Below are 27,261 nucleotides of genomic sequence, written 5' to 3' on the forward strand. Positions count from 1 at the left end.
CAGAGTTCACTAGCTTCAGTTCTGTCCAACTTATTTGAAGGTAATCCAATTTACACTATACTAACAAGAACTATAACCTCCAATTCAGTATAATCCAAATCACAGACTCATTGATATGTTTCTGGGACTATCTGTCTATTTCAGTTGTCTTTTCAAACAATAAAATGTTTATCACTAAGAAAATTTTAATAATATTATTTAATATTGTCTATACCTGATGCAATGTTACATACTGACATTTTTATATATTCTCACATAACCAAAAGTGCCTAGATATGGATTTTATTCATTTTTGAGGGTTGAAACAGGAAGAGCAATGGGAAAAATATCTTAAATATTTCATTTTTAATGTCTCATAACGGACGTTTATAACAGCTACTTTCTACAATGTACTTGTCCCTAGTAATTAGTTATAAATTATTATTAATATATGTTAAGAAGTGAAAAACTTTTCTGCATTTTAAGGACAAAACTGTATTATATGTAATATTTAACACTTGTTTTCAAGTTACCACTTAAGTTAAACACTGAGAGGGAGTGGCTGAAGCAGAGGCTATGTAGAGGTGGTGATCATCAGTAGGTCTTATATCATTTTTAGATAGGATCAGTGCCACCCTATGCACACACATGCGTGCACACACACACACACACGCATGGGAATTACCCACATGACCAAACTTTTATAAACTCACTCAAATAGGTTGATGTAACCTATAGCAAGTTGCAGTATGCTGAAAACAATCCCATTAAATGGTGGTGAAGCAGGTTCCACTGTTGACTTCCTCTCACTCTATCCCCACATTATCACTTACAATTCCATACCCAATGTACATGAAACATCATGGTCTAATTCACCATCTGAATGGTGGCATCTACGTCTGTCCCCTTTCAGACTGTCAGTGCTCAGGACCAGCTTTCAGATAGGATTTATAGATAAGTCTATGACTGCCTTCTGTGCTAGTTCATACGTTTCTTTGTGATTCATCTCTATAACTTTGTTGCTCCACTGTCCCTCTTCATTCACCACCCACATAACACATGTGCACATAGTATGTTACCCACAGAAGGTGGCAATATTAGCTAATGGGCATCTAGCGCCTGTAGAGATGGCAGGGCCTATGCTAGTGCTTTAAAATGTATTTTCCATTCACAACAATGTGATTACTATCTCATTTTTATGGATGGGGAGACTGAGGCACAAAGAAGTTAAACACTCTGTTCAAGGTTACACACTTAATAGGAGGTAGATTCAGACGTAGGCAGTTTGGATTGATTTTAAATTCTTTGCTACATAAGCCCTCCAGTCTTAATATTTCCAAAAGAGAATCTATGATACATATCTGTGTTAAACAACTCTGACTGTCCATAATTTCTTCCTTTTATCTAATATAATGTTCCATGTTTTAGATCAAGCCTCTGGTGCTTTCTTTGGTGCAGAGAATCTATATAAGTGCCCTTTATATACTTAAAGAGAGTTTTGAGTCATTCACTTGTCTACTCATTCAATAACTCAAGTACTTTTAACCTTTCCCTTTAGATCTTATGTCTGAATTTATAAACATTTTGGGGGCACTTTGGTGAAAACTCTTCATGTTTTCTCCATTTTTCTTAGCTGTGAATTGAGCAGACTCAATGCCAAATGTATTGGGTTTAAGACTAACCTGTCAACAGTTTAGCATGTACAATATATGATACGGAATCATAGAATTTTTAACATATTTTATAGATTATCTTACAACACTTGAAGTTTAACCACCAAAATTATTATAATTAAATGCTTTTGGAGCCATATAAGTCATAAAGGTAAATGGTATTTTTCCAGTATTGTTTAATGGTGTTTTTCCTATGTTGCCTAAAATTGGCTTCCTTTTCAGTGAAGGGAAATTATTTTATCTTTATCTTACTTATGTTATGTTTAACTATTTGATTCCTTTTTTGTCTTTGTTTCTTACACATTATTCCTTACTAAAACTCAAACTTTCTTATTATTTTACATAGCTTTTATTAATTTGTTATTCCTATTTAATATCACTTACTATTTTTATTATTTATTAATTTATATTATGATATAATATATGACATGCTATTTTACAACTGCTATCATACAAAAAAGAGTTAGCATAACACGCCTAAAAGTTAGAAAGTCCTGCTCGCTAGTTTGGTCCTAGACTTCTGTCTGGAAACTTGTATTTCTGGAGTGTTCCCACAGTTCCCCAACTGATAAGAATGGTTTTCCATACCTGCATTGTTTGTGCAAACACTGTGGCTTATGCTGCATACCTGCTTTTCTTCTGTGAGTCTGGAAGTCCTAGGCAGCGGGTACCTGCTATACAGCCAGCTTCATATAAAAACTTTGGTTACCAGACTCAAACGGGCTTCCCTTGATGAAACATTGTACACCTGTTGTTGCATGTTTATTGCTGGAAGGAGAATGCTACCTGTGTTACCCCTCATGGAAGGGAGAAAGCATAAGGAATTCTGCACATGGATTCTTCCATACTTTGCCTGTGTCTTTTTTACCTTATGATCTGGCTATATATGCTTACTATGGTTATCTCCAGTGAATCTCCAAATGTGGGGTAGTCATGGGAACCCCCAGCACAGCCATCATTTACAAAATAGTTTCACATAATGAACTCACTTAATCCTTCCAATTACTTCGTAAAACTCCATGAAGAAAGTGGAATATATATTATACAATGTATATTTTAAATAAAGAAATAGGCATAAAGATCTTCCATAATTTTGTTGACCTTATTCTATTTGTACTTAACATTTTTTTTTGTACTTTTAAGCAGGGCTAGACATATGCGATATTGTCAATTCTCTCTCATTTGTCTTCTGTATTCTTCCCAATTCCAGTTCTAGGTACCTCCTTCACCAAACCTGCCAACCCCAAGGTACTTAGTGCTGTTCCTCAGATACACACTCCCATCTTCCTTGCAGGTCAAGCTTCCAAAGGCTTTGTACCTTTACTGTTGCCTCACTTAGTATTAATATTTGCTTTTTTCTCTTTTGATATATTATGACCCACTCCATGGTGCTGGATCTTCCTTAAACTGTATCTTAGCCAAGATATCCATAGACAAATAATTTATCTTTATCATAACATATCAAAAAATGCAAGTTCAAAGTCATACATAAAATATGGGAATTCGAAAAAGTGAACAGGTGTGTAGGAATGATGACTTAGATTAAATGTTTTGGGATCTGCCTCAAATTAAGGATGACTCCACTCAGTAAATATGAGTTCTCTTTGATCTTGAGATGAAATTTTAGGGCCACCCAAAATAGAAATGTATTTGAAGGTCTAACATGCTCTCTTTTTCCCAGTCATCTAAAATTCTAAACTAATGTTTAAATATTCCATGCATGACTCTTTAGTCCTCTTCCTAAACACTGAAACTTAAATACCAGAGGTTTTAGTGAGTGACATGCTGGGGGCAGAAAATATCATGGCAGGGGCCTAGAGAATCACATTGGAGCCCAGCGTTTCTAGAAATTCATCTGGATGATTTATTCCATCAATCATAAAATATATATTTTGTTTAAGTCTCATAACCTTTTGAAGAGTTGAATTGTTGGAGGATGAGTGGATCCGGTTAACCTAGGGGAACTAGGGTATTGACTAAATCCACTGAGATCCCCCTGCCATGATATAATATTCCATTAGTCTATCTTTGAAGGTTAAATGGACTTAAAGATCTTTCCCTAAAAAGATTAAAGAGACATATTCCATATGAGGAGATTGTAGGATCTCTCAGTAAAGGGTTGGGGTTAGCATGTTTATGCATTATAGCTCAGTGCTAAACTTTGGCCTATATCAGCTTAAGGAAAATATTTTAAAGTATATTAATAAGTAAGAAAAACATCTATATGATATTATAGTTGGAGATTCAGTAACCCCTGGAGAACTTCAGATTCTCCCTAACATGTCAGCATCCTTCCTGATTTCAAATGTCACTTCAAGTAAGCAACTGCCTATTAGTCCATCTTTAACTTTCACCCTTCCTCTGAGCAATTGACCCTAAGATCTACTGTTTTGTGAGATTCAGGTGCATTAACAAATTTGATAAATATCTACTGAGGTTTACTATTTCCCAGGCCTTGCATACAGCTTTTGTATTTATGACATCAAATTAGACAATATTTTTATGTTTTGAGAAAAGTTTTGTTGGTCAGCTAGTTTATTTTTAACAAGGTAATACATTTTTCCTGTTCTCTTAATATGGTTTAATTAAAGAATATCTATTTTTTTCTTAAAATTACCTGTTTTCTTTTAAAAACGGACCCACTTATTGATAAAACCGAAATTCACACAGAAATTGCTTAAAAAAAACTTTGGTGCAGGTTATCCATTCAGGACCTACCCCTTACCTGTGCTTAGCAGCTGCAGCTTTAATCAACTTAACTACTTTGAGATCTGCCATTAGAGTCTGAATTGTGGAGCAGTCTTGGTAATTTTGACACCTGCCTTTCTAGAGGACCAGAGTTCTCCTGCACTGTCTCCCGTGTTGCTTCAGGGTAAACTTACAACGTTTTCTTTTTGTTGTTCTGGTTTCGTTTGGATTTTACATTTTCCTTAAAACTAGCCTATTTCAATTTTGTTATATGGTCATTTGTCTGATATCTTTGTACCATCCCTTTGTCCTATCATAAATATATTCATCCCAGCAAGGACATCATGGAACAAACTGATGTGATAGCAAATTGCTGCAGGATGACTTACTGACAATTTCATAGACAAAAGTTGAAAGGCTAGAAGGAACTCTAAAGGTCTACTCTACTGGTATTCATAATAAATGTTCTGAATAGGAGGCTCGAGGTGGCATATAGTGAGCTGGCACACAAGAATATGCCATGCTTCATTTCAACCAGGGAAGATTTACTTTTATCTCTTAAATACACACGTTCCTCTAGAAAATTTTACTTCAAAACGTGGTTCTTTAAAGTAATACACTGTAAAAACTACTAAATCTAGGGTAATCCATTCATTTAGTTTGATACTAGAATGTCTCATGATGGAAATCTGAATACTGTCAGCCAAAAATTCTTCTTCTACTTGAATATTCATGATAAGAATAAAACTACTGGAAGGAAAAATTAATATATTTAAAGAACCCAATGTGGGTATAGCCAACTGGTTGCCAAACAAAACCCATTACCTTTTCTCTCTGCTTAACTATGCAGCTTTTTTTTTTTTTTTCTATCCATCCCTCAGGGAAGATGATCCTGTCTGTGGTTCAGAGCTCAATCTAGGTCTAAACAAATCACGATAGTCCATTCTCCTTGTTAGATCTTGAATAGAGCATGAAGATATACATGGAGATTGCACTGTAATTATGTCTAAGAGTTTTGAAATGAATTCTGCTTAGGGACTTCTAAGAAGGTTTTACCTCTACTATAAGATGAGACCAAATGGAAAGGGATCTACTTTTTCAATTGGTCGTTGAGAATGTCAGAGCAGAAAAGTGAAGAAAACATAAGATCTAAGACATGGTTAAGCGATTGAAGAAACCCATCATGCAAATGCATCATTGCTGGACGACTCAATATATGAAATAATACATTTCTTTTTTAGAAGTCATTTGAGACTTTTTTATTGCACTTGACCCAAAGTCATCCTAACTGATAGGCTGAGATTGCCAGAGTGAAGATAAAAGGATTCTAAGATATACAGAGTATATGCTGTTTGTCAGATATTGTACTAGGCACTTTTTAATATGTATTTTCATATTCTATTTTCCATATACTTGTGAGAGAAGTGTTATTATCCTCATTTCACAAACCAAGTATCTGAGCCTCAAAAAATATTTGATACATTTCTAAAGATTTCATGACCGTTCATATGGAAAATTTGAATCCAGGGTTTTTTTTATTTCAGAAGTCAATATATGACCCATAAATATATATTCTTTAGCCAATTCAATGCATAAAATCACTTTATTTTTATTGAGATATAATTGACATATAACACTGCATAATTTTAAAGTGTATATGTTGATTTGATACACATATTTTTCAATATGATTGTGAACATAGTATTAGCTAACATATCTATCATGTCACATAATTCTCATTTATTTTTTGTGGTGAGAACAATTAAGATCTAGTCTCTTAGAAACTTTTAAGTTTATAATACAGTATTATTGACTATAATCCCTATCTTGCAGTCTACACTAGATCTCCAGAACTTATGTATCTACTACTTGCAAGTTGGTAGCCTTAAACAGTATCTCCCTGACTCCGCCACTCCCAGCACCTGGTAACCACCATTCTACTCAATGTTTCTATGAGTTTGGCTTGTTTGGATTCCACATATAAGTGATATCATAAAGTATTTATCCTTCCCTATCTGATTTGACTCACTTAGCATAATGACCTCTAGATTCATCAATGCTGTCACAAGTGGCAGAATTTCCTTCTTTGTCATGGCTGAATAATATTTCATAGTGTGTGTGTATATGTGTATATATATATGGATGTATATGTATGTGTGTGTATGTGTGTGTGTGTGTGCACATTTTCTTTATTCATTCATCTGTTGACAGACACTGTTTCTATATCTTGGCTATTGTGAATAATGCTGTAATGAATATGGGAGTGCAGATAACTTTTTGATATTCTGTTTTCATTTCCTTTAGACATATGCCCAGAAGTGGGATTGCTGAATTACCTGGTAGTTCTAATTTAAGGTATTTTTAAAATTTTGAGGAACTTCCATGTTATTTTTCATAGTGGCTGCTCCAATTTACATTCCCACCAATAGTGCACAAGGGTTCCCTTTTCTCTACATCCTTGCCAATACTTGTTATTTCTTATCTTTTTGATAATAGCCATTCAAAACGGTGTGAGATAATATCTCCTTGTGTTTTGTTTTGCATTTCTCTGATGAATAGTGATGTTGAGCATATTCTCAAGTACCAGTTGGCCATTTGGATGTCTTCTTTGGGAGAATGCCTGTCTTGTTCCTCTTCTATTTTTTTTTTTTTTTTTTTTTTGCGGTACGCGGGCCTCTCACTGTTGTGGCCCCTCCCGTTGTGGAGCACAGGCTCTGGGCACGCAGGCCCAGTGGCCACGGCTCACGGGCCCAGCCACTCCGTGGCATGTGGGATCCTCCCGGACTGGGGCATGAACCCGTGCCCCCTGCATCGGCAGGCAGACTCTCAACCACTGTGCCACCAGGGAAGCCCCCTCTGCTCATTTTTTAATAGGATTTTCTTGTTGTTATTGAGTACTGTAGGTTCTTTACATGTTTTAGGTATGAACTGCTTAACAGATATCTGGTTTGCATATAATTTCTCCCATTTTGCAAGTTGCCTTCTCATTTTTTAAAATTGTTTCTTTTACTGTGTGGAAGTCTTTTAGTTTGATGTAGCCCCACTTATTTACTTTTGCTTTTGTTGCTTGTGCTTTTGTGTCATCTCAAAAAAAAATTGCTAAGACCAATGACAAGGAGCTTCTTCCCTAGGTGTTTTTTTTTTTTTTTTTCTAGGATTTTTACAGTATCAGGTCTTACGTCTAAGTCTTTAATCCATTCTGTGTTAATTTTGTGGGTGGTGTAACATAGGGGTCCAATTCTATTTTCTGTCTGTGGTTATCCAGTTTTCGCAGCACTATTTGTTGAAGAGGCTGTCCTTTCCTCATTGAGTATTATTGGCTCCCTTATCAAATATTAATTGACTGTATATGTGGGGGTGTCTTTCTGGACTCCCTGTTCAGTATCATCAGTCTATGTGTATGAAACTATTTTAATGTTAACACATTTAGACAGGGCATATGTTCTTTATCTCTTTTCAGATCTCCCCATTCCCTATTTTGTCTAGGATGACTCACACATTTACTTTACACTCCCAACACTATTTTGAAATTGCAGTCACCAGAATCTAACCCTGTCTAATACACAAGGATGCTGGCTATTTTTAAATTATTATTATTTTTAAGAAATTAGGTTCTCTCAGTGTTTGATAAGAAGGGTTTTTGTCATTAAGAAATACTTTATAAGCTAAATCTGATTATTAGAGACTAAAAGGCTATTGTGAAGTACAATCATATTATATTTGTGACATTTCTTAAAGAGAAAAATGCCTTCTTTTTGGTTTTAGTAATGTGTTTTTGGGAAGAGTGCTATGTTACAAATATTTCTTATTAATTTGTACTATATAAACGACTGTTCTCAGTATTGAAAGAATACCCAGCCATATGCATCACTTAGAATAATCAACACTCTTTTCAGATCTATGACCTATATTTCCAATCTGTGGAAATGCTATTAGCAGTGTGAGACATAATAGTTAATATTTACTGAAAACTAATTTCAGTGCCTGGGACATTATAGGTATAAAAGCTACAGTAGCTACATGAATTTTTATATTCATATAGTTATTTATTTACCTTTTGTCATTTTCAAGCACAGACAACTGAAGATGTTCTTGGGAAGAACAAAAACGAACGTGTCACCTCAGCGTGACACCACATTTGTCCTGTGATTGCAGAATTTCTGGTCCAGTTACTTGTTAAAAAGAAATAGAACTGGGTGTTTTGTTTTGTTTTGTTTTTAATACAGTGAAGACATTACTATTACTTTCAGTAATTGTCATATTTAATTATTTCATTAGGAAAAATGAAATTCTAATTTCTCTTAGCCTTTTTTTTAAGATACTAGTCCTATTGTTAGGGATAATAAGAAAAGATAGTTGCTAGGATATTTGATTCTTAGACTACTCATCAGAGAAAAGTCTGTTTTATGGTATTAAAATGATTGGTGATAAGATGGGGAAACACCAGTTTTTAACACCTTGTTAAAAATTGTTAAAATTTTTAACAAGGACCTGAAAACCCCTATCATAGCCCAGTCAATATAGAGACACAGTGAATAAGACATATAGTGTGAGCCTTCATGGGTAAAACAATCTCTTTCAATATTAGACTGCAGTTGTTTGAACTGGACAAGAAGGATACCTTTCTTTACCCAGTAAATTCATTATTGTCAGTGTACTGTTATATACCTAGTAGCCACTTAACTCTGAAATCTTGAAAAGCCATGAAAGCATAATTGAAGCTAAACTGGGTTTCTTGATGACATTAAAAACTGAAATATGAGAATGCAACTAATTAGAGGGGTTGTAATTATGATTTGTATTCATTAACCTCCAAGTTTAGTGCTTTTTCATTAGCAAGTGGTATTTGGTGATTCTCCCTCTGCCCCACCTCATCCAGGTTAGTATGAACTTCTGATTTTTTTAACATATTTTCTAACCTATGTTTTAATGTTTTCCACTTAAATTTCTTTCCTTATGTATGTTGTTTCACAAAATAGATATCATCAGTGTTAGATTTTTACATCTTGTGTGCTATATTAAAACACTCAGATGCAGGCCTTGTTAAATGTACTATCTCATAACCCTATTAGTTAGTGGTGCAAGATGAATAAAAATGTAATTAAAAGATCATATTGGGTCTTCCCTGGTGGCACGCAGTAGTTGAGAGTCCACCTGCCGATTCAGGGGACACAGGTTCGTGCCCCGGTCCGGGAAGATCCCACATACCACGGAGTGGCTGGGCCCGTGAGCCATGGCCGCTGAGCCTGCGTGTCCGGAGCCTGTGCTCCGCAACGGGAGAGGCCACAACAGTGAGAGGCCTGCGTACCGCAAAAAAAAAAACAAAAAAAAAAAAACCAAGATCATATTGGTTAAATGAAATCTCATTTCATTTCATTGTTATGAAGAGTTCTGATATCTAGGTCATATTGTATTTTTCATCTGACATACTAAACATTAAGACATCTTTGATGAAATTATTCAAATGTGAAAATTATACATATATTAAAAGTCAATTAGTTTTACTTAGGGATTATGTTTATTGCTCTTCAAGTATTCAGTGTTAACTCATGTTAATTTTTAGCGGCCGCTATACAATTAACTGAAAATATATTTTAAGTAGTAGGAATTTAAAAGATCAAAGATGAAGAGAAAGAAGCAAAGTAAAGCTTCACAATTAAATGAATCTGTAAGTCAAAGGTATGAGATACAAGTGGTGAGAAGGGGGCCGTGGTAAATAAAGGGTGTCATAAGAAAAACCAGTTAGTTACCTGGCCACCTAAAGTAGGTTCCTCCAACTTAGCACCTTGTTTGAGTCCCTCATTTCTAAATTGGGTTGTTAATATACAGATGAAGAGAGCAGATATTGTTTGTGTCTACAAATTAATCAAATCTGAGGTGTCTTACAATAACTGACAATTGGAATTAGCCATCTGAAGGGTATTTGGTGAGCATAACATCAGAGGAAAGATTAGTCATTCATTCAACAAAAAAGACATAGTCCCAAAGACAAAGTTTATAGCCTAGTCATGGATTATGTTGGAGAATAAGTAAACTAACAAATTCAGAACAATATGCTAAACGTTAGAACATGGCTAGGTACAAGTGATATGGACATACATTCAGAGAGCTTTCCTGAAGGGAGCGAAAGTTGAGCTGAGCCTTGATGGATGAAAAAATTATCCAAGGGCATGGGGGTTGTATTCATCCCAAGTAATACTGTATAGTCACACTAGTAGTAATACTTGTCACTATTTACTGTGTGTTTAGTGTATGTCAGGCATTTAATATATTTTATATCATTTAATTTTCACATAAAACTTCCATAGTATCTATATTTTCTCCATTTTAAATTTGTAAATACAGATGAGTTAGACGAAGCAGGCACATGTTAATTTGCTTAAAATCACAAAGCTGTTGAGCTACAGAGCTGTGATAGAGCAAGCAGGAAGGGCAAGAGATACCAACAACCTGACTTATCAGGATAATTACAAAGTTCAGTTTATCTGGCATGAATAACTCACTCATTTGTTCATATGATTTTGTTAAATGAATAATTGGAGATATTGTGGGTAAGACAAACAATATTTGTTCTTAAAAATCTGGGCTTCCCTGGTGGCATGGTGGTTGAGAATCTGCCTGCCGATGCAGGGGACACGGGTTCGTGTACCGGTCCGGGAAGATCCCACATGCCGTGGAGCGGCTGGACCCGTCAGCCATGGCTGCTGAGCCTGCGCGTCCGGAGCCTGTGCTCCACAACGGGACAGGCCACAACAGTGAGAGGCCCACGTACTGCAAAAAAAAAAAAAAAAAAAATTATATATATATATATATATATATATATATATATATATATATATATATATCACCTTCTAACAGTGAGAGGCCGATGGTAAACAAATAAATGATCAATAAATTCAGATACTGGTATGTCCTATGAAGAAAATCAAACAGAGTGGTGAAATGGCAAATAAATGCTAGATGAATAAATCACACAATGGGACACTCATTAGTAACCAAAATAAATGAAGTAGAGTAGCATTTTACTATATGGATGAATCTCAACAATCTAATATTAAATAAAAACAATAAGTCCTAAAAGATTGCATGCAGCCTGATACCTATTTAATAAAGTTTAAAACAACCAAAATAATGTGTATGTTTGTGTGTGTATGTGTATGTGTGTGTATATGTATATTTTTTCTTCTTATAAATACATGTAGATGCAATGAAAGGACATAAAATGAAAGCAAAGGAATGATGAACACAGATTTCAGGTTAGGGGGGCAGAGGAATGGCTTGGCGGAAGTTATATATTGTGGATTATTGTCAAGGTCCTAGTTTTTGTTTTGTGTGGTGGGTTCATCGGTAATTAGTACATTATTTAAAATAACTAGTGAAAATAAAAAATCAATGCCAAGACGAGAATGTTTCAGGACCCAAAGATTAAGGTTAATCCAATTCTATGAACCTGAGTTTCTCTCAATAAAAAGGCAGAGAGTGATTGGTGGGAACAAATTTCCTGAGGAGGTGTCATGCTCCTGAAAGCTCAACAAGGTGCCATATCCAGGCTGAGGCAACAGCCCTCCCAACAGAGGGAATGGCACATGATGCTGGAGTATGCTTGGCAGGTGTGAACAGGTGAGACCTGGGAAAAGCGAGTGTGGGCAAGAGTGGCAAGAAATGAGTCTCATTCTAGACGTGGATCATATTAAGCATTCTGAATCTGGCTTCCTTTTCAGTCTCTGCAAAATAGTGAAACTGAATAAGACATTTCTGTAAAACTCACCACTTCGTCTAGAAAAGCTTCCTTTTATATATTCGTTTCTGTGTGAATTTGTGATTTGTGTCTCAAGAATCTTAGAGTCCATTTCTTAAGAAAACAACAACAACAAAGACTGTCTTGGATGTGTGCTAAGTATCTTGTCATCCATTTGATTAATTTACTTCTGATTTGAGCCTATCTCTGCAAGATTACAATGACACCTTAGAACAGGGTTCCCCAACCCTTGGGCCATGGACTGGTACTAGTCCGTTGCCTGTTAGGAACTGGGCCTAGCAGAAAGTGAGCCGCAGGTGAGCGAGCAAAGCTTCGTCTGTATTTACAGCCGCTCCCCATTGCTCGCATTACCACCTGAGCGAGGCCTCCTGTCAGCATTATGGTAAGTTGTATAATTATTTTATCATATATTACAATGTAATAATAATAGAAATAAAGTGCACAATAAATGTAATGCGCTTGAATCATCCCAAAACCAACCCCCCAACCAGGTACATTGAAGGTATTTTAAAACTTCCCAACTAAATTGAGCAAATCTAGCATATAATATTATTTTATTACCAAGTTTATGACTTTTTTTAATTAAAAAATTGTATGTCAGCAAAATAAAAAGGTATTTTTTCCTACTGGATCAATTTTTAAAAATAAAACGTCAGGGGCTTCCCTGGTGGTGCAGTGGTTGACAGTCCGCCTGCCGATGCAGGGGACGTGGGTTCATGCCCTGGTCCGGGAGGATCCCACATGCCGCGGAGTGGCTGGGCCCGTGAGCCATGGCCGTTGGGCCTGTGCATCCGGAGCCAGTGCTCCGCAGCGGGAGAGGCCACAGCAGTGAGAGACCGGCGTACTGCAAAAAAGATTAAAATAAATAAATAAAATAAAACCTCAGCATGTATACTGTCAGTTCTAATAAACTAAAAACAAAGAACTTTAGTTTCCCCAGAACATGTCAAATTAAATATATAAGTATATTCACAAATTAATTAAGGTATGTATTACAATAATAATGAATAACAATAAAACAAAACCAACAGAAAGCCCTTCAGAAAAGAATATCTCTGATAATAGCAGTTGGGCCACGGATTTAATATATTCCTTAAACTATCAAGATTGCCTTAAGTAAAATATGTTATTACTTTTTTTTCATGAATGAAGAATCACTTGGACAGCCTAAGCATGTGCATTATTTGTGTTCTGGTATAGAATTAATCAACTTATGTTATTTGATATTGGCTTATCCTTTTATGGCTCTCAGAGTAGTGCCTGTTTGCTAAATTTGTTCTAGTTCTCATTCTGCATAACATTGTTATTAAGCAAAGTCAGGTCCATGTATTAATTCAACAAATATTTATTGAATGGCAGACACTGTTCTAGGTGCTTGGGAGGCACCATGGAATAAAACAGACTGAGATCTATGTCTTTGTGAAGCTCATATGTTAGCAAAGGGAGACACACAATCATCAATAAACATAGTAAATGCTATAGTACATGAGAAGTTGTTAAGGGCTATGGATTTAAAAAAAAGGATAACAGGGACTGGTGACACAAGGTTTATTCCATAACTCATTGTTAAGCAAAACTTTTGATCATCTACTATTTGAATGGTAGGTTCCATGAAGGCAGAAGCAATATATGTGTTTGCTTATGATTACAGCCCCAATCTATGGCACAGTGGCTGAACTACAAGAGGTGTCCATCATATGTGTTGGGAAAAAAATAATGAGGGGATATTATGCATTTTATGATTCTTGATCATAATACTGTTTTGTGCAAATCTCATTATATAAAATTAGTTCATTTCAAAATATCTCTGGAATATTGAAGTTCAGAGTTTATATTGAATATATTTTAGTTCATTTTCTTAGATCTCAGTGGAAGCCCAAAATCTCATCCTAAGTTGATCTTCATGTTTTCTTTGGAATAAGTTGATTCTAAGGAAGTTATATATAGACAGTTAATATCCACAATATTAGTGTGAATTGGGGGTTCTGATCTAAGGATGACCTTAAGGATCTTACATTAAATATATTTATGATGCATAACTATAAATATATTATGACAAATATATTATATTTCTACCTAGACTGTTTTAAATAATATATTTAATTCAGCTTTGTTTTATAGAAATTTTTAAAAATCTACTTTCCCAACCAGATTATAAACTCCTGGAGGTCAGGGACTGACTGCCATTAATCTCTGCATCTTCAGAGATTGCAGCACATAGCAGGTATTTAATAAAGTTGCATGAATTGCTAGATGCTCAGAATAATTAGATCATCAGCTAGGGACTAGAAACCATTTTGTTAAATAGAAAATTTCATAATAGTGTTACAGAGAATCAAGATTTAATATTTAATTTGTTGTTGCTAAGTCATAGAAGCCAGAAGAGACAAAAAAATAAAAGATAGGATTCATTTTGCTATTTATACAATGTCATCTTTTGCTCTTTTCATTGAGCCTGTTCAGAGTTGCTCCATTAAGGAAATAATGTCTCATAAGTATGTGCTCTCAATTGTGTAGTCTCATAAAAGCTTTGGAAGTAAGCATAAGTATGTTCATTATAGTTAACTACTTACTATCATTATGATGATGATAATAAATCTACATGTTTTAATTTTATTCAAACTATTCAGTGAACTTAATATTTTAAAACATAATTTGTTTTTCTACTAAAGTAAAAACATACAGTGATTTGTGATATGGAAAGCCCTGTCCCTTTTCTCCCTTGTAGAAAAAAAAAAATTATATCTGCTCTGTCATCCTGCAATAGTTTTGTTCCTCTCTTTTGATTTGCTAACTTTATTTAAATCAGTTTTTCATAATGCAATTGTTATAAGCCTTAAAACAGCATTACTACATGGCAAATAATATACAGAAGTTTTACTATACACTAATGTAGAATATAGAGAAATTAACAAGGTGAAGTCAATTACATGTCTTTTAAAGAAATTTACCATTACAGAAAATTTTGGAAGAAGGAAAAATAACGTATAATTATAGTTTTCCTTCTTTCCATTTTCCATTTTCCTTCTTTCCTTAGGTCTTACTTAATTTTACTCATCAAATAATCATTGTCAAATTTTTATTTATTTTCCACTATAAACATATATTTTAAAATCAAATCTTTCTCGTATAATGAATTTAAAGAACTTCTGTATTCTATTTAGGAAACCAAAGTTTGTGAAAATACAAACTTTGAGTGGTTGTTTTAGGTAGTATTTTATCTTTTCAAGGAAAATAAATTAATATTATGGATTGAATTTAACTTAAAAGGGAAGTAATTTGGCAGATCGTGTGTAAATGAAAATAGTTGTCTAAATGGTACAGTTTGAAGCACACTACAAAACTCTTCTTGTCTAAATTGTTTCCTACCTTGGCTTTCCATACTGCCAGAGATACCCAACAGCAGACTTTTATTCATTAGTTATGCAGCATATGCAGGTACTCTTTGCCAAATAATAAGTATTGCTGGACCAGGTATAACATGAACTACTCTAGTCCCTGAAGGGGACTTAGTTTACTAGATGTTGTTCTTCTACAACAATTAGCAGAAAATAAGTGAGAATCAGGACGGCTTAAACTTTAAAAAGGATTAAAGAAACCTCTGAAGTAGAAAATATTTTTTAGCAGTAATTCTAAAATGCTTCAGTGAAGCGTTCTTGGTAGCTAGAGGGCAACATGAAAACATTGGCCATCTGAAGTAAAGTACCCAGATTGGGTGGGAGTACTCCAAACAGGAGCTTGGAGAGTCAGCAGAGCTTAAATCACCATTCTGCAAAAAGTCCCCAAAATTCTTTGTCATAATAACTCTCAGCCATATTACTCATTCTGTTGCAGACATTTTCTTTTATATCCAATTTTACATTTTGTTTATTCCATCTCCCTTTTCTACTTTTCTATGAATGTAAATATTGAGTAACAATGACTTGGTCCTCAAATTGGACCCTCAAAACTTAAGTGACAAACATGGTGAAAAGTGTAGCATTAACCAGTTATTACAAAAGTGTAAAGTTATTAGAGTACGTAAATTGCATACACAAATAGAAGCCCTATCTTTGATCATTGATATTCTTAAGTTGTGAAACTATTTGGAGTTAACATACACGAAAAAGCCTTAGAAATATGGACTTAACTTGCCACTGAGTTCACTGCAATAGTCTATGAGGAAGATGTTTTAAGTTAGATAAGATTGTTTAAGGTTCCATAGATTCTTCATTTTGGACTGAAGGTAGTAAAGCTAATTCTGCTAGGAATTATTGCATATGATATAGAATTTTTAAAAGAAACAATCTACGGCAAAGTAATATACCTTTATTTTTAAATGTAGATGTTCATAAAATGAGTGACTTCTTTCATTTGAAAAATTAATTTTCAAGGTGTTCTTATCCCTTATATTGGTTGCAGCTCAGTTACATAAAAATATCTGATTAGGCTTTCCATAAGCCCTGCATCTCACAATCCCAAAACCTAAAAACATCAACAATTTTGTATTTTCTGGTTATTTCCTTTCTGTCATTCTCTGTACGAATATCTTTACATAGTTGTTTTAGTTAGCTATTGCCCCCAAAATGATGCATCAAAAGCCACCCTAATAAAAGTCAGTAACTTAAAATCATTATTTATTCTTATGAATTTATGGTTAGCTAAAGATCTGGTCTGGTGATTTATACAAGGCTTGATTGGGAAGCTCTGCTTTAAGTGTCAGGCCTAGCTGGGATGGCCTGGGGCAGTTTTGCTTCATGCAATTTATTCTAGAGTCCAGGTGAAGGGATCACATCAGTAATAGTACTGGAGGCGCTTACCATGGCTATGGTACAGCCCAGAGGGAAGCAAAAACCTCATGCTGCCTTTTAAGTCCTAGGCTTAGAAATGGCACATTGTCACTTCTGCCATCTCACTGGCCAAAACAAGTCATATGACGAAGCCTAAAGGCAAGTGATAGGGAAATACACTTTTCTTACAGAGAGGCCACAACAAGAGTTTGGATGTACAAAGGTATAAATAATTTGGGCTAACAATTCAATTGACTACAACTGTAGTTATGCATTATTATATTATGAATAGCTATAAAATATTCCATCAAATACCCATGTCATATTTTCTGTAGCTCTTCCTAACTACTTAGACATTTATGTGAATTTTGGTTTGTTGGGTCATTTGCATAACATATCAATGAACACCTTCTTGGTTATAGTTTTCTTTGTATGCTACATTCTTTCACTAGGAAAGCTCCCCAGAAAATATATTATTTGATAAAAGTGTATGGATAAATGTATAAAACTCCTGAAAGTCATTGCAACACTACCAGCTGTGAGTAACAGACACTATTTCATTCCGCTTGCGCCAGCATGGGAAGTATCTAATTCCTGGTTGTCATTGCTGATGTTAAGTAAGAATAAACTAGCACCTCATTTTCTTTGCTATTTCATTGATTATTAAAAAGTTGAGCACTTTTTCAAATGTATTTATGAGTTGTAAATACCTGCTTTTGAATTGTCTGTTTATATCCCTTACTCAATTAACTATTAGAATGATGCTTAATGATTTGAATGTAAGATATTTCCCACAAGCATCCCAAACTAAACTCCATCCAACAGTCAGCTCATCATGATCAACCCTTACCAAACTGGTTGGGCTCATCTATTCCAATGTTCAGTATTTACTCATTTATTAAAGTCAGAAATGTGGAATTTATTATTGTCTGCTTTATCACCCACATCTAAAAACAACAAAAACCTTTTTTGATTCTATTTCATATCTACTCACTATTCCCAGTGCATTAGCCTAGTTCAGACTTTCCCCCACCCCAGGTTATTGCGATACTTTCATTACTGTTATTTTGGCCTCTAGTTTTCCCCAATCTATTCTCAGAATTGTTTCCAAAATCGTTTACTAACATAAAAAATTAGAACATGCTCCTTACCTTCTCAGAATTATTTGATGTACTTTATACCTAAACCTCTCATTATACTATGAAAACAATTGAAAGCTTTGTGAAAGTCCCCCTGCCAGTCTGCTCCATCTTCTGTCCATCTGCCCTTGCCTCATTCCTGCTACACATACTCTAGAGACACAGAACTACTTTTAGTGGTTACTAGTTAGTACCACCTTTCACACCTCCATTCCCTGCAAATACTGGGCACCTTCCCAGAATGCTCACTCCCTAGCAGTCCCTGTGCCAAATGCCTGTTTATTGTACAAACTTCAGACCAAAGCTTTCCCTAATTCCCCCTAGCAGATTTCATAGTCTTTTTTTCTCCATGCAGTTTGTATATCTCCATTATAGCATGTGTCTTTACCTGTGGTAACATATTTTTGTCTTTTTCTTTATTTGAAGAAAGTTTTCCTTGTAATGAGAGACCATGTCATTTCATTTTTATACCTCTAGTTCTTAGGACAAGTTCTGTCACACAGTAGACATCATTAAATCTTTCCCTAATTTGCCAATAAATTAATAATAATTGAATTAATAAATGAAAAAATGATTTCATCTAAATAATCACACATGTATTCTGGGCCACAGGTAAATACTAACAAGGGAAAATTTTAGGTAAGGTTTGAATCATATTATTTGGGTCTTATAGCATCTAGAAATAATACTTAAAATTGGGCTTTCAAAAACTAATATTATTCTTCACTTCCAAACTTGATGAAAAAGTGAGAAGAAAATAAATTTTAAATAGTACTTTTAGAAATTTGAAACTATATGTTATTTTAGAGCAGATATTTTATAAACACATGTGGGGAAATGTTCAACTAGAGATAAGAATTATATTCTCCACTTTTTGTTCTTAGTGGCCCTACTAACCCTCCCACCTACAAGAGAACTGAGCACATCATTTCTCATATAATTTGTCTTCATTATGGGCCTATGGAATACATTAAAAAAATTAAATGTTTCTTTTCATAAATCTTTAGTTATTCAAGTTAATGTAAATATGTAGTTTAGCTTTAGTGTATTTAATCCAAGAACTAATATCTGAATTCTCATTTTTTCAAAAGTCACATATATTACCTTGAACGAAAAGAAAGATTGTCTTTATTTCATGCTCATTTCAGAGTAGTTAAAAAATAGATAGGCTTTTCATCATTTAGAGACTATTTCTAATTAGTATTTTATTGGAATATACTTCTGCCCCAATCACCACACTTCTCTTAAGTAGCAAATGCTAGTAATTCAGAACTCAGCTGAGACATCTCCTGGTGTATGAAGACTGCCAGACTACAGATGGCTGGCTCTCCTCTGGGTTCTCAGACTGTCCTATTTTAGCTCTGACCGTACTGTATCTGACTTTGCCATTAGGCAGATGGTAGAGACTGTGTTTATCATATCTGTATGCATTACAACTTCTCTGCTGATAGGCCACAGATATGATTTGTCTTGCACAGTGTCTCCTAATCATCTAAAAATGTTTCCTAATAATTAGATATAGGAATTTCCCATTTCTTGGAAGAAAAACACTTTTGAGGCTTATTCAACCTTGTGTCTACATTCCAGTAAATGTGGCTGGAACCATGAAGCAATTTCAACTTTGAGATAAAGCGTCTGGTCTCCAGTTTGTCACAGTCCCCATGCACACATTTTTTCTTGTTTACATTACCTGCCTCCCCACTGTTGTCACATGGATTTAGGGTTCCTATAGACAGACTGTGTAAGTCAGTATCTCAGATCTGTCATTTAAGAACGTGTGGCCTTGGCCAACTTGATCTATTCATTCATCCATGAAATGGGGGTAATTATAATATCCTGCTAATGGAACAGTTGTGTGAATTAAATGAACTAATGTAAATAAAGTACTGAAACAGAGTACTGGGTATATCCTTCAAACAGTATATATTTATCCTAAGATATCAATTTTTGTTTGATTGTGATATGAAGAACTTTGTAAAGTGAGGAAGCTAGCTATTATAAAACATTCTTTAATGGAAAAGATAGGAAGAGATATATAATGTGTAATGTTCTTTATTAGTTAAGATACAGATTCAACTAAGAAATAATGAACCACATTAACAATAGTAGCTGTAACAAGATAGAAGTTTTTAACCCTCTCCTAAAGCAACCAAAAAACTCATCCTATAAGAGTCTACAGCTGATATGTTGTTTCCACAATGTCGGGGGAACCCAGATTCTATCCATCTTGTGCCACCACTATCCCATTGTATGTTGTTCTCATATGTATAATTGAAAATAGCTATTAACCATGTACCCTTGGGGAAGAACAGAAGAGGAAAGATACAGGCTCATACCTTAACTTTAAAAGCAAAATCCAGAAGCGGTACACCTTACTTCTGCCCACTTCACCCCACTGGTCAGGACTTTGTCATGTGGCCACACTTAGCTGCAGGGAACACTGGGAAATACAGTCTTTAGTTTGGTGAATACATGGTCAGCAAATCTCTATTACTATGGAAAAAAGGGAGGGAAGGAATTTAGGGAAACAGATAGAAATCTCTACTACAGCATCAGAAGGTGAAGTATAAATCTACAATACCTGTCCAAACTTTTGTCCTGGAAAATAAAAACTATCTATTTTTGCATGGTTAGTATATATGTATATATTTGATACTGAGTAGAGTAATAATCAGATATATCACTATTATGCCTAAGGGAGGTTGACTAAAGGTTTTAGAACTGCTCCCCTGAGCCCCCCACAATTGACAAGGGGGTACTATGCTCTGTTGTGGTTTCAAATTAGAGAGGTTCCCTGTGTCTTCCCTGTGGTCCTGCCTAAATCTATTGATATATGCAAAACTCAGTATCAGTTTAGTTCCAGGACTCTAATTATTTGAAGTCTTGAGATAGATACTAAGCAGGCCCTGGGTCTTCATGTATGTTTGAAATAATTGATCAGCCTTAAGAATTCCCCCTGTAACTTTGTGAGATGGACTTTTCAAAGAAGGACCCAACCATTATGATCAAACAAGGAAACTGCATTCTCACATTAAAACAATCTACACTTATCCAGGCAGGCTGAGTGTAATTAGTTAGTTGGAATCAAGCCAGGACATTGAGGCAAACACTGCTACTTTCCCTGAAAGGTGCCTTGGGATTTTTAATGCCACTTATGGTCAAGCCTGGAGTTTTGCATCTCATGTAGAAAATAGTACCTCTGGGAACATAGCATTTCCAGCTCCATTACTTGGTAACTACTGACCATGTTTCCACAAATAGGGGAAGTAAATGTTAAATACTGATCGCAATTATTTTTTCTGTGAAATCACAGCTTGATTATTTTTTCAGGACAGTACTGTGTGTTTTATGAGTGGTGGTGCTTGTTGTTGGTGATGATGGATTAGTTTTATATCATTATGTTATTCAAAACTAGTTGAGATGTGCAACTTTATTTTCCAATGTCACAAACATGTTAGATAAATTTTTTAAAGTACTATTATTTTTTTTTAAATTTTAGAAACATTTATCAGTGTTTCTTTATAAATGATACACATTGATACCTTTATATAGTAACAGTATTTTTTTAAGACCAATAGGATTTTTACATTTTTATCAGCTTTATACACCATAAACAAAAATACAGAAATTTAGTTGTTTGCTACTTGCAATGAATTAAACATTTTCTGGTAGAACTTGTCACAGTAATGGAGTTTTTTTTTGAAAATGGAATATTAGAAGAGTTGAAATTCCTGAAGGGAAAAATTATCTTTATGTTCTGTTATTATTTCTTAACATTTTTTGACAATCTCTAGAAATTTGATTGATTGCTTTTTTACTTTACTCTCTTGAGAAGAAGCAAACTGCTGATTATTTTTTTTTGCAAAACAAGGAAACATAACACCTAAGGAAAGTCAAATGCTTTTCTTTCTATAGTACATTTACTTTATGAAAAAATATAGTTGGTCTTATAAAATATTTTAATAATCATAGCACTTTATATTTTTCTTTACCAGAAACTTACAGTTTTGAAATTTAAAATGTATTTAGACTTTAACTTTACCATTTGTAAAGACCATTCATATAGAGAATGTCTTATCCTTTTTAAAGTAATAAGATCACCATACGGTTTATTGTGAGGGTAAAATGAGGCACTATTTACAATTACTCTGGGACAAACAGATATTAACTGACTGTGGATATCAGATGTATGGTCATACTACCTGTGGAATGTTCAGTCACCGTTTATATATTCATGTGTGTGAATATGTAATTGATAAAAGTCACGTGGTGTAATGACTATGTGCACAGGCTCTAGAAACTACTATCACTGTACTCTGACACTTACAATAATACTGGAGCATTATTTAGAAACTTTCAGATTGATTTAGTTGTTTGTTAAATCAGATATTATAAAAGTCCAACTCAAAGACTATGATTCAGCAGCTGAGTGAGTTTCTACCTGTTTTGAAGCTTTCATGTTAATGCCTCTATATTATTCTACTTATTTTCTGTGTAATTACCTATAATTTTGAATATTTAATTTTAATGTCTTCACCTCAATATCCTGCATATATTACATATATGATGTAATTATAAGTTATATATCATTATGCTTACAGTAATTTTATACACACACACCCCTTACTGTTTAGCAGTAATTATGATATATTCATATCCATCAACTCATTTATCCTTATATAACACTACAAAGTAGTATTATACATTTTTTCTGATGAATAAAGTGAAGCTCAGAGTTTTACTAACATCATCTAGAAGATAAGTAGGGTATTTTGTTCCAGTATTTTTATACATGTATGCATTATGAATATATATGCCTAAGGTATATTTCAAGCAAACATCATTTAACTTGTATTTAGATTTCTGCTATTTTTAATTGGTGAAATCATTCTCATATTTTAAAACTATTTTAAAACATGTTTACAATAGCTGCATAGTACTTAGCATATATACATGCAACACAGTTTATTAGTCCAGTAGTGCTAAATATTTTGCAAATCTCCAATATTTTGCATTTATGTATAATATTCTCACAAATATTTGCTTATTATGCTTTTGGCAAATTCTCTAATTAAAAGAGAATTACTAATTTAAGATTCTTGATGCTTATTGATGAATTAATTTTGAGAGTAGTTACAGCATTAGTATTATTAAATATGTCAGATTTATAAAAATAGGAGACAAGTGACAGTGTTTCTCAAAGGAATTGAGACATATTTCACCATCCTTTTTTTTATTATAAATTTATTTATTTTATTTATTTTTTTAAATTTTTGGCTGCCTTGGGTCTTGGTTGTTTTGCGCGGGCTTTCTCTAGTTGTGGCGAGCGGGGGTTACTTTTTGTTGTGGTGCGTGGGCTTCTCATTGCAGTGGCTTCTCTTGTGGGGCACAAGCTCTAGGCTCGTGGACTTCAGTAGTTGAGGCACATGGGGTCAGTAGTTGTGGCTCATGAGCTCTAGAGCACAAGCTCAGTAGTTGTGGCACTCAGTAGTTATGGTGCTCAGTAGTTGTGGCACATGGACTTAGTTGTTCTGCAGCATGGGAGATCTTCCCGGACCAGGGCTCGACCCATGTCCCCCTGCAATGGCAGGTGGATTCTTAACCACTGCACCACCAGGGAAGCCCTCACCATCCTTTCTTGAAGAACTAAGTCAATTAACTTCCACATGCCTTGAATTTCACAATTTTAGGATAGGGATAGCAATATAGAATCAATGGGAAAATGTCCCTGAAAAAATTTTTTATTTAAATATTGATGTTATTAAATCTTCATTGAATGCAAGAGTAAGTGGGAAGCACACAGAATTCCTTTGAAGAAGGCAATATGTTAAATAGGAAGAACATCAAATATTTCCTGTAACAAACAATGATATAAATGCACAATGTGTCATGGAAATGATCCCTGTTGGATTTCTTTCTATTTTTTATCTTTTGAGATTCAGTATTTCAGAGGTTTCAAAGGAATGCAGTATTACAGCTCAAGAGCCACCTGCCACTATGATCTTAACAGCATATTACCCTGGCCTCAGGGATCTCCATTATATGTGGCCATTATTGAATTGTTTCAGCTAGTTTTTTCTCTATGTATTTTTCTAAAAAATAATACCACACGGTTAAAGTCAACAACACTCTGCTTTGCCTACTCTACCTTATTTAGCTGTCTCTTCTGATGGTTATCAATATATGTTTGAATGTCTTGAATATGATTATTTTTGTTTTGTCAGTTTTAGACATTATCCATTGAACAGAATATGTTAACAACTTAACAATTTTGTTCTTTAACTATTTGAAATATACTATATTTCTTTGCCAAAAATTGAAAATATACAGTATTTACATTATTATAAAAATTTTTAAAGATTTTTTTGATGTGAACCATTTTTAAAAAAATCTTTCCTGAATTTGTTACAATATTGCTTCTGTTTTATGTTTTTGGCTTTTTTTGGCCGCAAGGCACGTGGGATCTTAGCTCCCTGACCAGGGATTGAATCCATACCCCTGCATTGGAAGATGAAGTCTTAACCACTGGACAGCCAGGGAAGTCCCACATTATTATAATTTTTTTAAAGATCATCTGTGGCAGAGACAAAAAATATATAATTATATTCATTTTCTTATGTAGTTTTTTTTTTCCTTTGTTTTTCCTCATGTTTCTATTTGGTTTCCATTATCTTGCAGTACTTGTTTTTATTATAGTCCAGTTGTTGCTAAACTCTTCATAATATCATACATTCTATCAGTCCCCTTTTTCCTGGAGTTCACTCTTATTTAACTCTCAGTTTTACTTCACCAGAAGTATTCATTTCTCTAAGTCAGCTGCATCCTCATACTTCTCTTTACAGATTTCCTGGGCTGGGTCCTGCATCGCATATTTTCCACTACTTTCCTTTGTTCCCTTGTTGTCCTGAAGAATACCTTCATATGTGTTCCTTAGAAAAATCATAAGGAGAATTTTACTAGGTCCTTGAATATCTAAAATGTCTTCCTTCTATACTTATTTATTGATGGTTTAAATTGATGGTTATTTGGGTTCAAAATGCTACATGAAAAGCAATTTCACACGGTATTTGAAGTATACCTTTTAACATATAGTCTCCCTGTTGAGAAGTCTGATGTTATTTTGCCTTTATATCTTTGATATTTTATTCTTCTATGTGTTCTTTGTTCTTTCTTTCTGGAACCCTTACTTTTGATCTTCCTAGATATATCCTTTATTTCTTTAATTTTTTCTCTTATTTTTCTTTCTCTGCTTTTTCTACTCTCTGGGAGAGTTCTTCAATTTTATGTTCCAATACTTCTATTAAACCTTTGTAGGAAATGATATTTGTCATTTTCAAGAACATGTGTTTCTTCCTTGGTTGTTTCTTTTTATAGGATTCTAAGTGTGTTCATTTTTTACACATTTACCCCAAATTATCTGAGGATACTAACTATATATAATTTTGAAATTTCTACTACTTTCTGAATTATGTTTATTTGATGTCATTTTCACCATTTTTCAAAGTCTTGGTCTTTAATATTATTAGGATTATTTTGAATGATTACATTGGCAGACTATGGTAAATTAATTGGTTAGAAGCAAGAGAATAAGGTAGAAAACAATACAGTTATATAGCCAAGAGGTGATATAGTTTGGAGAAGGGGCCAGCCATCTCTTGAAACACCTAAAACAAATCAGTGTAAATAATATGTGTTGGCAAAATATTTTAAATAAACACTTATCTCCTTTCTCTATATTTGTCTACACTCATACTCTCTCATACATGTTTTCTCCATTGACCTTGAATACTCTGTATTTTCTCCATTAAACTCCTTTCCAGAAACTATTATTGCCCTCAGGTATTTGGTTAGACAAATCTTTGTTCTTCTCCAACTCTTCTAAATAGAGTCAAGAAACAACCAAACAAACAAACTTGGGTTTCAGGATCACAGACCAACTTCCAGCCTATGGCTGGTAGAGTCTGCATAGAGTCCTGTTGAAATGGCTCTAACTACTGCTCAGAGATAGTAGTAACACTCACTATTAGGGATGAAAGTTTGATGCAGAAGGACTCAATATAACCACATCCCTCCAAAATGGACAAGAAAGGGAGGCTACAGCACAAAAAAAAAAAAAGAAAAAAGAAAAATAATCCCTGAGATATGGAGTGAGGGAAAAGAGCCCAAGTCTCTTAAGATTCTTGTGTCCTAAGTATAGAGAAGAGATCAATTTTTGCTTCACAATTTGATTCCTAGAAGTCTTCTGACTATTACCTGGTGTTTTTTAGAGTAGAACAAAAAACAATGGGCGGCTAAAATTTCACCTATACCCTATCCCTGGCTGAAAGCATCCTAGTTTGTCTAATGTCAGTTCTTGGAATTTCTTTCTTTTGAAAGTCTAACTAATGGAATGGCTTCCTTGGAATTTTTTTTGGCCTGTTGATTTCAGTGCTAGTGGGATCTCAATGTCACTCAATTCATTTCTTTCCAAAGAAGAAATTCTATATATTGCACAGGAATCATCTTTTTTTCTTTTTTTTTTCTTTTTTTTTTTTTTTTTAGCAAAAGCCCATTCAGAATTATTAAAAAGACAGATTAAACTTTTCTTTCTCCTTTTCTGCCTCTACTCTCCAAGTATCAGGTATATATCCCCACCGTGCTGATTAATTTAGGGCTAATAATGTCTGGGAGTATATTCCTAACTGCAACTTTTTTCTACTTTTGTCCCCTTTATCTAAATTGCAATTTAACTTTGCAGTGTCCTTTAGTCTAGTTTTCTTTGTGCTATTAAGTTACTCTTGTAAACATGACTATGTTAATATGACAGCCGGTTACTGGATTTCATCTTTCAGGTGACCTATAAGTCTTCACCTGTATAAAATCCACATGACTTCAATGGTCAGAGTATGATGTACCATGGTGATATTTCAGCAGCACACATACCAAACCTTATTCTATAACCAGAGGCTTCTTTCACCTCTATTACAACAAATGAGGATTACAAAATGAATGAAGAGGTGTTATAGAATTCATTGCCTGCTCAACTCCATTCTTCATGAAACTGTAGGGGCTTTGCTCTCTCATAAATTATAGAACTGCCTCATCTTCCCTTTCCATTCTCTGTCACTAAGTAGAGGAGTTGATAAGACTTGATCAATGAGATACAATCTCAATATGGTTATTGGTGTAAAGGCTTGATAATTATTGAGCAACTCTAAACTAGATGTGGTAAACTGCTAGTCAAAGAGCATAACTGGACCACTGCTGTGCTTGGC

General features: G+C 34.3%; 1 protein-coding gene across 1 annotated transcript in view; it reads left to right on the forward strand.

The window, feature by feature from the left end:
• The window catches only part of ERBB4 (erb-b2 receptor tyrosine kinase 4), a 728,717-nt gene that overhangs the window by 302,004 nt on the left and 399,452 nt on the right, over nucleotides 1-27,261 (forward strand). The gene's annotated exons all lie outside the window — the stretch shown is intronic.

Source organism: Mesoplodon densirostris, chromosome 8 (assembly GCF_025265405.1).
Source record: "Mesoplodon densirostris isolate mMesDen1 chromosome 8, mMesDen1 primary haplotype, whole genome shotgun sequence".
Taxonomy (NCBI): Eukaryota; Metazoa; Chordata; class Mammalia; order Artiodactyla; family Ziphiidae; genus Mesoplodon; species Mesoplodon densirostris.